This window comes from Mustela nigripes, chromosome 2 (assembly GCF_022355385.1).
Source record: "Mustela nigripes isolate SB6536 chromosome 2, MUSNIG.SB6536, whole genome shotgun sequence".
In the NCBI taxonomy this organism is placed as follows: domain Eukaryota; kingdom Metazoa; phylum Chordata; class Mammalia; order Carnivora; family Mustelidae; genus Mustela; species Mustela nigripes.
The window spans coordinates 147,111,536-147,125,124 of NC_081558.1; the positions used below are offsets into that span (position 1 = coordinate 147,111,536).

Consider the following 13,589-nt stretch of genomic DNA (forward strand, 5'->3'; position numbering starts at 1 on the left):
CAGATGCAAATTAACCCGGCTCTTGCGAAACTGGTTTCTTCGCTTCCTTTCCGCGCACAGTAACCGCTGTCAGCAAATCTCCTCAAAAACCTGCGTCTTCCATTAGAAACAACCGTCAACAGGCCCTTACCTCCCTCTTCACCTCACACTAGAGCTCTGACAACTTTTCTCTCCGTGTCCCCCTCTCCGTCCTTTCTCATTTGGACGCCTACAGCCGTGGCGCTCCGCGCCTCCCGCACAACCGACCCGCGGCGGCCGAGGACCAAGCGCGGGGGCTGGGGTCCGAGGTCCGCGCGGCCGCTGGCCCCGGGGGAGGGTCCGGGCGAGCCGGGACCACGCCCCTGAGCCCCGCACCGCCCCCTCCCCTCGGGGCTCTCGTTTGTTTTCCATTTGAAACGTCCTCCTCTTCCTTCTCTCCTCCCCTGTCCCTCCTCTCTACTCCGCTCCGCCGGGAAGGTTAGACCCTGGGGCCTGGCGTCGCGGGTGCGGAGAGGACATCGGGCCCGCGGTGAGTGGAGCCGGGGGCGGGCGAAGAACGGGGTCTGGGAGGCTGGAGGGCCGCCTGGGTGGTGAGGGGAGGCCGGGGCTGGCGGATGCGGGGGCGCGCGGCGTCCTGGGCTGGTGCTCGGCCGCCCCCTGCGCGGCGCGGTGCATCCTCAGGTGGTGCGGGAGTTTCCGGGCTCGAGGCGCACGTCTGCCGGGAGACTCAGTAAGGACCAGTAGGGAGGTGTGCGTGCTGGGAGAACTGGCTGGCTGGCCCGACCTTCCTGCCCGGCTTTCTAGCGTCTCCTGTGGGAAGAAGGCTCGTGGGGGCTGCTCTGGGCCACCTCCTAGTCTCTGTTCCGCAGGAGGGTTTCTACCGGGCCAGACTCCTCTTGCATGTCATAATGAACGTTTAATTTTATAGTTGTTATTCTTCAGGATTAAGGAGAGATGACAAAAACAAAAGGAGCTAAAATTTGACTACACGAAATAAAATATTGCGTGGAGAATTCCAATAAGTAAGGACCAAAGGCACGTTTCAAAAATATTTCAAATATGACAAAGTTCTACTAAACTTTATATAAAGAACCCAAGTTGGAAAGAAGAAAAAATAATAGATAAGAATGGACAAATGAAAGTTTGTAAAAAAAGGAGATACAAATGATCTTCAAACAAAAAATTACTCAACCCCTCAACGAGAAATTATTATTCTTTGACTATGAGATTTAATAGTGACAAAATTTTGATAGAAACTCTGTTGGAAAGTGTATACATTATTGCCAGGAGTGCAAACTCGACGGTAGCTATCAAAACAGATTTTTCCTTTTAGTTATGTAATTCAACTATAGCTATCAAAACAAATAGCATGAGACTTTGATGCAGCTGTTCTACTTCTAGGAGTATATCCCACAGAAATATATATATGTATATATATATTTATAATATATATATACACAAAAATGTATATATATATATATATATATATATACACATATTTTTTTGAAATAGCTGAAATTTTGAAAGAATTTAAATTTTCATTAACTGGCCAGTTAAAGAAAATGTGTTCAGTTATAAAAAGAAAAAAAGGTTTATATCAATTGAAATGATATAAGAAGACTAGTAAGTTTAAAAATAGATACACAAGGGGCACCTGGGCGACTCAGTTATTAAGGGTCTGCCTTGGGCTCAAGTCGTTATCCCTGGGTCCTGGGGTGGAGCCAGGCATCAGGCTCCCTACTCAGAGGCCTGCATTTCCCTCTCCCACTCACCCTGCTTGTATTCCTTCTCTCACTGTGTCTCTCTCTGTCGAATAAATAAATAAAATCTTAAAAAAAAAAAATAGGTACACAAACTCATATGGAAGACTGTCATTTGTATTATAAGATGCTATAGATAATGTTTGTGTCCTTTCAGAATTGGTATATTGAGTCCTAATGCCCAGAGTCATAGTGTTGGGTGATGTGACCTTTGGGAGGTACTGAGTTCATAAGGATGGTACCCTCATGAATGGGATTACTGCCCTTACAGTAGAGGCCAGAGAATGATCCCTTCCTTGCCCCTTCTACTATGTGAGGTTACAATAAGTCTGCATCTGGGAAGAAGGCCCTCGCCACATCAGGCTGGCACCTTGATCTTGGACTTCCACCCTCCAGAACTGTGAAAAATAAATGTTTGTTGTTTATAAGCCATCCGGTTTATGGTATTTTTGTTATAGCAGCACAGATGGACTAAGACACTAAGTGTACATATTAGTTTGGTTCTTAGAATGTCTCCTGGAAGACAAAAAAAAATCTGTTATCAGTGGTACCTTTAGAGATGAAAAATGGGGTTTGGGGCAGAAGGAATCCTTACTTTTCATGATATGAATATTCCCTGACTACTTGAATTTTGTTACTGTGTTTGTTTGCAGGTAACTCCAAGTCAAAGGAAATCTATCTTTGTAAATGTGAGATTTCTTGTTAAAATGATTTACTCATAGGCCACATGATCTCCTGCTTTATTATAATTTTCAATACCAGAAAACTAGACAGATCGATACAATAAGATAAGACATTATCTGTTAACAGTCCACATATAATTTACATGGCAATGTTTACTTAAATGAATTCTATAAACCTCATGAGAATAATTATTCTTCCAATATTTTTATACTCCAAAATGACAAAAACAACTTTCCTGAAAGCTAAAATTGAGAGAGACCTGATAGTCTCTCTAAACCACTTAACCCAATTTAATGTATTTAATAAAATTTATCTATAGACTGTAGTTATCAGCTTGCTTCTATTTGGTCTCATGCTTTTATTTTAAAATAAAACCAAAAGCTGACCTTTACAGTCCCTAGCATTTGTTGAAAAGAATAAAATATTCCTTCATATATCATTTGTTTGGAAGGTTATAGAATGAATAAAATAAGAAATATATTCATGTCGATTACAGAAAGGATAACATAAAATCAGATAGATTTTGCCAAAATACCATTTGTTCATAGTGAAAAGTCTTCACTTCTCAATTTTTTGTATGATTGATTCCATGTTAATATATAATTAAATGTATACATTATAGGGCTTAGTTAATTAAGCGGCTGCCTTTGGTCCCATATCATGATCCTAAGGTCCTGGAATCAAGCCTCAAGTCCGGCTCCCCACTCAGAAGGGAGTCTGTTTCTCCCTCCCTCTCTGTCTCCTCCCCCACCGCTCATGCTCTGTCTCCCTCTCTTTCTCTCTATCTCAAATAAATAAAATATTTTTTTAAATATACACATTACATATACAGTTCTACTAATAAGATGCTGTGAAACTATAGATATCTGTATATTTATGTTATCCCATTGTAATAGATCTTTGTTCATCTTGTTAGTGGAAAACCTGTATAGTGACTTTGAGGATAGTTTTTCTAATCTCAGCACATGTGATAGCAAATATAAAGATGCCAAGGTGCTGAATAGGAATGACTGATTCCTTCAGTCATTGGATTTGAGTTTGTATTGTGCCCACACAACTCTCTAGATCCTAAGTAACCAAGAAACTCGTGAAACTAGTCAATACAATACAATATACCACAGGAGCCAGTAATTAAAACCTATTATTACAACTGAACTTGGAAGAGTGTGCAGAAGCTATACATCAGATGAACTCAGAAGGTCTTTTTACTTACAGATTCACTACAAGAGTACTATTAGTTCTGGGGGTTTTTTCCATAGATTAATTTTCATTCAATTTTGCAAGGTCATCATAACAAATACACACTATTTTACGTTTTTGATTTAGTGGTATTGGGAGTTTTAAGTGTAAATAGGGAAATTTGTTGTTACTATAGATATCTTCAAGTTACAGTGATTCTTGCCTTCTTTTTTTCTTCTCTTTTATAAAATATAATGTAAAATTCACCATTCTAGCCATTTTTAAGTGTATAGTGCAGTGGCAGTTCTATTTTTATTATTTTTTTTCAACTTATTCAGGTTACTAAAGTCTATTTTATATTTATTATAGAAAGGTTGAAGAGGAAATACTACTTACATTTTAGTATTTCCTCTAGGTTTTTCAGACTTCTTAAAAACAAAGTTATCCACATTATAATTATTCATATTATAAACATTTTATTATTTTTTACAAAAGTACTTGTAACCATACCTCTTAAAGGTGTCAATAAGATTGTGTCAAGAAGTTTTGTTATAATGTTTTTACTGAACCATATGAAATATTTGCATTATTTTTCTTGTTTCAATATGATGAAAACTACACAGTGTTTATAGTGTCACAGAATTCAACTATAACTACAAATATATTTATCTAATTCTTTTTTCTGAAACATTTTGGATAATATTTAAATGCTTGAGAAGGTAGGAAAATGACTAAACACTTTGGAGATATTTTCACTAAATTGATAAAAAGTTTGGGAGAAAGCCAGTCATTTGTAGGAACATTGTATATCCTATTAATCATCCATTTTTAAAATAGCTACCATTTCAGATACCCCAGAAGAGTATTTTAACTAAAGTTTTAAAAATAATGTTATAATTTAAGCATATATATTTACTAAAAATAAATTTCAGCAACTTGATCTAATATAAAAATAACAACCAAATTCCCCTTTTAAATTTTGCTATAGAAGGCTGTAATTTGTATTTCAATTTTATTCTCAATTATTTTTATATTATTTTAGTGTCAAAGGTCTATATAGTTTTAAGTTTTTCAAAAAGTTACAAGTTTTGCACAAAGTAATTTGTGAACTTGATCGTGTATTAGGTTCTTGGGATCATTTCCCTAGGTCATAGTTACTTATGTAAATGCAGAGAAATCCCTTACCCCCTCCACCATTTGAGGATGCAGTGAAAAGAGTTATCTATGAACTAGGAGGTAGGCTCTCACCAGACAGAAAACTTGATCTTGCATTTTCCAGACTCCAGATTTTGGAAAAATAAATTTCTGTTGTTTATAAGCTACCCAGTCTATGGTATTTTGTTAGATTAGCCCAAGTAGAGAAAGATATGTGCTTCCACCAAAATGTAATCATTTTTTAAGACTCTTGACTTTACAAAAATGTTTACTCTTGTGAACTTACTTAAACTTACTTCTACCACTGCTAATTCTCTCCCTGTTCTCTCACAAAGTTCTATTAGCATCAGCAGGCTGAATCCGTTACTGCCCCACCTTATTTCCTGTTGAACTATACAATACCACTTGCCAGCCAGAAAGGGGCAGATGTGTTTTTTCTTTGGTCCAGCAGGTCTGTTGGACAATAGGAGGATGGCAGAGATTCCAACACTTCCTTTCATAAACATGATCTCCCCTTGGTTCGGTTTCCCAGGAAGGAAAGCTGGAGAAGCCTGTGAAAAGCATCTTGTTCTGTGTTTATGTCTCGAGAATTTTTGCTGCAGAATTTTTTGTGAATTATTTACCTACCTCAATATGTGTACTAAAATATATAAACTGACTCAAGTTTAAAATTAGAGTTAAATATGGCAATGTCACACATGAGTTGGCTGTTTATAATTCACAGAACTTTTCCTGAGCAAAATAAATGAAATAAACCAAACACCAGTGTGAGATGGTGCTATAAGAAGATCCTGAGCTCAGAGTGCCTAGATGTTGCAGTCATTAAGTGTCTGCCTTTGGCTCAGGTGATGATCCCAGGGTTCTGGGATCAAGCCCCACTTGGGGCTCCCTGCTTGGGGAAGCCTGCTTCTCCCTCTCACACTTACCCTGCTTGTGTTCCCTCTCTCGCTGTGTCACTTTCTGTCAAATAAATAAATAACATCTTTAAAAGAAAAAAAGAAGATCCTGAGCTCACTTCTCACAGACACACCAAATCTACAAATGTATATGGAATAATTCCCTCAGCAGGGGACCTAAAAACTGGATGAACAGAACCTCTACAACCAAGAATAGCACTGAGATAGGTAGAAGAAGCAGATATATTCTTGATAAGGAAAAAAAAACACAACACAAGTGTGGCCTTTTATGGTCAGAAGGAATCACAAAGGTACAGAACTTCTTTCTGAAGAGCAAGAGATTCAAACTTCAGGATCTGAACCCTTAGATTCTGCACAGGAAAGATGAGCCCTCAAAACACCTGGCTTTGAAAGGTAACAGGGAATACATCCAGAAAAACTACAGAACTGTAGGGAAAGGTAAATCTTCTCTTAAAGGTCTCAAACACAGACTCACTTAATTTGGTAACCATCACAAAAAGACCAGATCAAAAAGCACATCGTAAAGGAACCGACTTGCTAATCTTGGAGCACCTGCCAGAAAGGCAAGAGGCATCTGGGCCTCTCCACAGGTACTGAGACATTCATAGTAGCCATTTCTACTATTTCATTCAGTAGCTGATCCTGGTGCTTGTGGGTGCTCTTTTGGAATGTTCCCTCTACACTGCCTGTGCCAGGACGCATTCCCCACCAAGAGCCCTGTGCAGCCCTGTGCCTTGACTGGGCATAATAGCCATCATGATGATAAACCCACCTACCAATGGGCCAACAGCTCTAATGGTCAGGCCTTGCAGCCAGCTGGGCTGCAAACCAACCCATACAGCAGCATGCTAGCAGCATTCACAGCCCTGCCCCAACAGGAGGGAGCATACAGCCCCCAGAGGGGACATCTCTGAACACCTAGCTCTGGATGCCAGAGGGAATTGTGCTTCTGAGCACCACTGGACATCTCCTACCTAAGGCCACTCCATTAAGACTGGAAGGTATACCAAAGATGTAACTATCTAATACATATAAAGAAACACAGAGAGCCAGGCAAAATGAAGAAATAGAGGAATAACAAAAGAACAAGACAAAAGCCACAGAAAAAGAGCGAAATGAAAGGGAGATAAGCAGTCTACCCAATAAAGTATTCAAAGTAATGGTCATAAATATGCTTACCAAATTCAAGAGAAGAATATATAAACACACTAAGGAACTTCAATAAAGAGAAAGTATAAAAGAGTACCAATCAGAACTGAAGCATACAATAACAGAAATGAAAAATATATGGGAGAATAAACAGTAGGTTAGAAGATACAGAATGAATGAAAGACTCAATAGTGGAAATATGAATGAAAGACTCAATAGTGGAAATCAACCACACTGAATAGGAAAAAAAAAAAAGAATTAAGGAAGATGAGGATGAGGGTGCTTGGGTGGCTTAGTTGGTTAAGTATCTACCTTCTGCTCAGATCATGATCCCATAATCCTGGAATTGAGACTGAGGTCGGGCTTCCTGCTCAGTGGGGAGTTTGCTTCTCTCTCTCCTTCTGCCCCTCCCTCCAGCTCATGCTTTCACTCTCACTCACTCTCTCTCTCAAATAAAGTCTTTAAAAAAAAGAAAAGAAAAGAAAAGAAAATGAGGATAGTTGGTTAGTAAATCTCTAAATATTCTAGTGACAAATGGAAGTTTGAATCTGATTGATCATATTTCTATAGGTAAAAAACTTCAGTCTTCAGATATTTATTCTTTATCTCAATGTGCTTGCATGAGTGAAATATAGTGGAATTTCAGGAAATAGAAGGTGGAACTTAAAGTGAGTATGTATACTCATCTCCATATAAAAATGCTTATAATGAAATTTGTTTTTCATCATGCTTATCTCATATATATTTCAGCATGGAATGAAATAATTATAAATGTAAAAGAAAAATTAGCTAGTTTAAAAGACCTCCAGGACAACATCCAGCATACCAACATTTGCATTACAGGGGTTCCAGAAGGAAAAGAGAGAGAATGGGGAAGAAAACTTATTTGAAGAAATAATAACTGAAAACATTTCTAACCTAAGGAAGAAAACAGACATCCAGGTTGAGGAAGTATAAACACTCCTAAAGAAGACGAACCCAAAAGTATCCAAACTAAGGTACATTGTAATTAAAATGTCAAAAACGAAAGAGAACATCTTAAAAGCAGCAAGCCAGAAGCAATTAGTTGTATGTAATGGAAGTTTCCATAGATTATGATCATTCAGCATAAACTTTATAGACCAGAAGGGAGTGGCATGATACATTCAAGGTTCTAAAAGGAAAAAATGGCAACCAAGAATACCTGATAAGGTTATCAGGTATTCTTCAGTATTGAAGGGGAGATAAAAAATTTTGCCAGACAAGCAAAAGATAAAGGTGTTCAATACCACTAAACCAACTTACTAAGAATATTAGATGAATTTCTTTAAACATAAAGAAAAAACCAATACTAGAAAAAAAAATGAAAGAAAAAAATCTCACTGGTAAAGTAAATAGTAAAAATAGTGGGTCAATCACTTATTAATCTGGTATGAAAGTTAAAAGATAAAAAGTAGTAAAATCAACTATATTTGCAATAATTAGTTAAGGGGTACACAAAAGTTGTAAAATATGACATCCAAAACATAAAACAGGAGTTGAGTAAAAAGGTGGTGTTTTTAGAAAGCATTCAAACTTCAGCAACCACCGACTTAAAACAGACTGCATACCTAGCTAGATATAGATAAACCTCATGGTAAACACAAACCAAACCCTATAATAGATACACAAAAAAATAGAAAGGAATCGAAAAATAGTTCTAAAGAACATTCTCAAATCACAAGGGAAGAGGGCAAGAGAATAGAGAAGAACTACAAAAGCAACCAGGAAAAAAGAAATGAACAAAATGGCAATAAAAACACACCCATCAATAATCACTTTAAATATAAATGGACTAAAATCTCCAATCAAAAGATAGAGGATGGCTGAATGGATAAAATAGCTAGACCCATCTATATACTGTCCAAAAGAGACTCATTTCAGCTCTAAAGACACACAGAGTGAGAGTGAAGGAATAGAAAAGGATATTCCATGTAAATAGACGTGAAAAGAAAGCTGGGGTAGCAATACATCATACAAAATAGAACTCCAAAACAAAGGCTGTAAAGAGACAAAAGCATTACATAATGATAAGGGAATCAATCCAACAAGAAGATATAACACTTGTACGTATTTATGCACACAACATAAAGGCACCTAAATATGTAAAGCAAGTATTAAAAGACATTGGGGGGGGGGGTTTCCTACAGTAAAGCAATAATAGTAGGGGACCTTAACACCCCACTATCCATATCAATGGATATATAAGCCAGAAAAGTAATAAAGAAACATTGGCCTTAAATGGCACATTAGACCAGATGGATTTAACCAGATATATACAGAACATTCCAACTATAAAAAGCAGAATACACTTTCTTCTCAAGGGTGCATGGATCATTTTCCAGGATAGATAATGTTAGGCTACAAGACAATCTAAATAAACTTAAAGAAGATTGAAATTGTATCCAGCATTTTTCCCAACCATGATGGTATGAAATTAGAAATAAATTTTAAGGAGAAAACTGGGAAAAAACTCAGATGAGGAGGCTAAACCATGTGCTTGCTCAACAATCACAGGGTCATTGAAAAAATAAAAAATGAAATGAAAAACATATTGAAACAAATGAAAATGAAGACACTATGCTCCAAAACTTATGGAATGCAACAAAAGCAGCTCTAAGAAGGAAGCTGATAACAATATAGACCCACACAAGGAGAAAGAAAGAAGAAAGAAAAGAAAAAAAAATCATAGGCCAACATCTCTGATGAACATAGGTGCAAAAATCCTTAACAAAATGTTAGCAATCCCAATTCAAAATATATTAAAGGGACCATATACTATTATCAAGTGGTATTTATTCCAAGGATGCGAGGATGGTTGCAAATCAATGTGATATAACACATTAACAAGATGAACGGTGAAAATCATGATTATCTTAATAGATGGAGAAAAATCATTTGACAAATGGGAGAAAAACACCGATTTATGATAAAACTCTAAACAAAGTGGGTAGAGGGAATGGACCACTTCCTTATAATACATAAAAATAAACTTAAAAATTGGTTAAATACTTAAATGTAAGACCTGAAGTCATACAAGTGCTAGAAGAAAACAGGTAATAAACTTTTTGACATCAGTCTTAATACTTTTGCATCTGTCTCAGCAGACAAGGACAACAAAAGCTAAAATAAACAGATGGGACTAAAACTGAAAAACTTGCACAGTTGAGGAAATCATCAAGAAAATGAAAAGACAGCATACTGAATGGTAAAAGATATTTGCAATGATTTATCTGATAAGGCGCTAACAGCCAAAATATATAAAGACCTCTTGTAATTCAAGATAACTAAAAATGGTCAGAGGATGTAAAGAGACATTTTTCTAGAGAAGACATACAGACAGCCAACTGGCCCATGAAAAGATGTACAGCATCAGTAACCACCTGGAAAATGCAAATCAAAATCACGATGAGACATTCGCACCTGTCAGAGTGGCTGTTACTGAAAAAATCAGAAATAACAAGTGGTGGCAAGGATGTGAAGAAAAGGGAAGGTTTGTGCACTGTTGAGAATAGAAATTGTTTCAGTTGCCATTAAAACAGTGTGGAATCTCCTCAAAAAATTAAAAAATAGAACTACCGTAAGATCCAGAAATCCCACTTCTAGGCAGGGGGATGGTAAAACATAGGTGAAGAGGATTAAGAAGTACAGGCTGCAGCAAATGAGACAAATGTGGCTTCAGGAACTAAACTGCCTGGGCTCTAATCCTACCAGTACTTCTCGCTAGCTGTGCAACCCTGGAAAAATGCTCTTAAACTCCTCTGTGCTACAGTTTCCACCCCTGTTCTGTTCTATAGAACTTTCCACAAAGTGAAATGGATCGGTATTTCTAGACCATCTATGAAGATGTTGGGGAAGTGACAATTTAAAGATAAAGAGGTTCAATAATGAAGCGACCAAATTCTGAGTTGCTATATTGGTCATAAAAATAATAATCAGTTCTTATATATCTCAGGCATCTTAGCCTTCTCTATACACTGAAGTGAACTTTAAAAATATTCAAAAAAGAAGGTAAACTATAGAATGCATAGTAAGTTTAGTGAATTTACCACAAGGGTCCAGTTACACCATCAATGTATAAAATTGGGAAGGAGCAGAGTCCGTATATCTGGATACCCCTATCAAATCTGATTTAAATCTTTCTTATTAACAATTTCACTGCACCTATACTGGAAAATGTGTTTTACTTTTGATTATTATCTTATTGAATGCTAGTAACTCAACTACATTAATGTTCAGTACAGAATCCATAAACAAGCTCAATGGAAATACATTGCATTTGTTATTTTAAACTTCCAGTTGGGGAGACTGCTTGCTTAGGGACCTATTATATTTCTTTTTGTTTTTATCTTGCCTCATTTGAAGAAATTAATAAAAAGTTATATAGCTTTAAGCTAGCAATAGATGATTTAAAGTGTCTTACAAGATCAGATCTTTTAGAATATGAGGTTAAAATTACATACAGTACCATATATCTGCTATTCTGCAACATTTCTGCATTTAATTTTTTAAAACTTATTAAGCCATTATAAGTTAACTATTCTGTTTTAAGCAGTGCATAACTAGTATTTTCAGTACTAGAAGAGAATTATTTTATATAATGGTGTCATAAAATAATAGCCATAGTTTCCATGTAATAAATAGGAAGTGAATAAAGGAAAATAATATTTAGTGCCAAGATGGTCATTCATATGATTTGGGCTTAAACAGAAGGACTGTTATTAGAAAGAAAATATCTAGGCAAAATGTTTCCAAATTGTGAAAACTTTGTTGACCCAAAACCTTAACATAAATTATTTTCTACTAAGGCAATAGACATTAACCATTTGTACATTCAGACACTCATGTAAAAGTATATTTTATAGTATTAATCATAATTCAAAAAAAATTAAAACAGTAATAATAAAATAGTTTGAATTAGGTAGGCACAACCAATAATAGATAGCTTTGTAGTCACTAAAATTGTGGTTTAAAATAATATTTGTTATATCCAAAATATATTCATTAATGTATGACTATAGTATACTGAGATCTTAATTTTATTATAATATATATTGTAACTCATTCCTCATACATTCACACAGAAATTCACATACACACAAATGGATTATGCTAACATTTTAAGGATGGTTACTTTGGGAAAGTAAGAACAAAAATGTAACTCTTTTACTTTTTATGACTTTTTGTATTTCTTTATTTTCTATGAATAACATATGATTTTGATAATAAAAAAAGAATGTGTTATTGTGGTTGCATGTTATTAAAATGATCTTCTAAAATTTTCAGCATGCTCATGTTGGAAGAGGTCATCAAGAGCCTGTGATCACCAACTGACCTATGAGCTGGACCCCAACAATTATAGCTCCATCTTCTCCCCTGTCCTTGGAATATGCATTCTACTTGCCCTCACCAGGCTGGAAGATACCCAAGGACATAGGCTTGAGATAGTAAAATATGGTGTTGAGACCTTACAGATGTTGTATGTCACAGCCCAGGTAAGGCCTCTGTATAAACTTTAAGATTCTGGTGGCTGTAATGGAGATCTGCTCATAGCCTACAGCTGCCCAAGACAAGCCTTGTATGTAAGTCCCCTTGTTAAACTTGCCACCTACCAACTGGGAATGGTCTGCTTCTTTGTCAGTCTCCCCTGTCATCTCTCTAGGGAGACTGGTTTCAGATTCCACTGGGGAACCTACCAAGGTTGTGAACTAACATCTAATTTACCTGTAACAACTAAAGTGGAATAGACTTTTATGGATATAGAAAAATAACATATGAGCCTTTTACTGCAAAGACTAATAAATGATTTATTGTTAAGCACAGCATATTTTCTTAGGATTATTAGCACATTAACTTGGATGAACCCAGCCTTTATCCCTGTTGTGAAATATAAGGTTTATGAAATTTGAGCACTTCAAAAGTATTGTTCCTATTTGCTAAGAGCGTTATCAGGGGTCTCAAATAAAAAAACATAATTTTATAAATACTATCTCATTTTATACCATAAAGCACTATAGTAACAGAGTAAAAATATTCCATATTTCATATAGTAGGGTTGCAAAAAAAGACCTCAATATTTATGTTAAAATTTAATGAAAATTATATTTTTATAATATAATATTATATTTTCCTAGTTTTCAGATGTTTTAAACACTGCATTACTTGCTCTTTTAAGTCTATTGCTAAATAAATCTGAATGGTATGACATGATGAAACTATATCGAGCTAAAAGCAAACGCTGCAGACACTTAAGCTGGACTCTGAATCACTTTGTCTTTCATGTAGCTAGAAGTAAAGGCCCACTCATCAGTGTCTCCATTTCTAGTCCACTCCAGTGTTAAGCACAGTATAGACATTGTTTATGAGATGTTACCTGCAGGAATTGTGAACAGTGGAGAAAGAAGTTGGTGATGTTGGCTGGAAGCACAGCATAAAATCGTAGGCATGGGTGCTCAGGAATACATGTTAAATGGCTGAAAGGCTAACAGCTTTTTTAATATTATACTTCAATCTAGATATTTATTCTTGGTCTCTTCATTAGTTTGTGTATTTTATCTTTTGAAATAATAAGAACAATGAAAACTTACTGAAGGCATGGTCTACACCAGGCACCATTTTCAGTGCTTTCCAAGTGGGATAGTTTTTGTCTTCACAGCAGGAGTTCTGTCAGGTGGATCCAACCAAGATTACACTCATGGTATATAGGATAACCCAAGAACAATGAGGTCACCTGGTTCAACCCCGTTAA

General features: G+C 36.3%; 1 protein-coding gene across 2 annotated transcripts in view; it reads left to right on the forward strand.

Annotated features, from left to right (window-relative positions):
- Positions 1 to 261: 261 nt before the first annotated feature.
- Positions 262 to 13,589, forward strand: part of LOC132010159 (phospholipid scramblase 4-like) — a 49,369-nt gene continuing 36,041 nt past the window's right edge. For both annotated transcript variants that reach the window (XM_059388094.1, XM_059388095.1), the window contains exons 1-2: positions 262 to 508; positions 12,128 to 12,336. The gene's annotated coding sequence lies outside the window, so the exon portion shown is untranslated. The remainder of the gene's footprint in view (positions 509 to 12,127; positions 12,337 to 13,589) is intronic.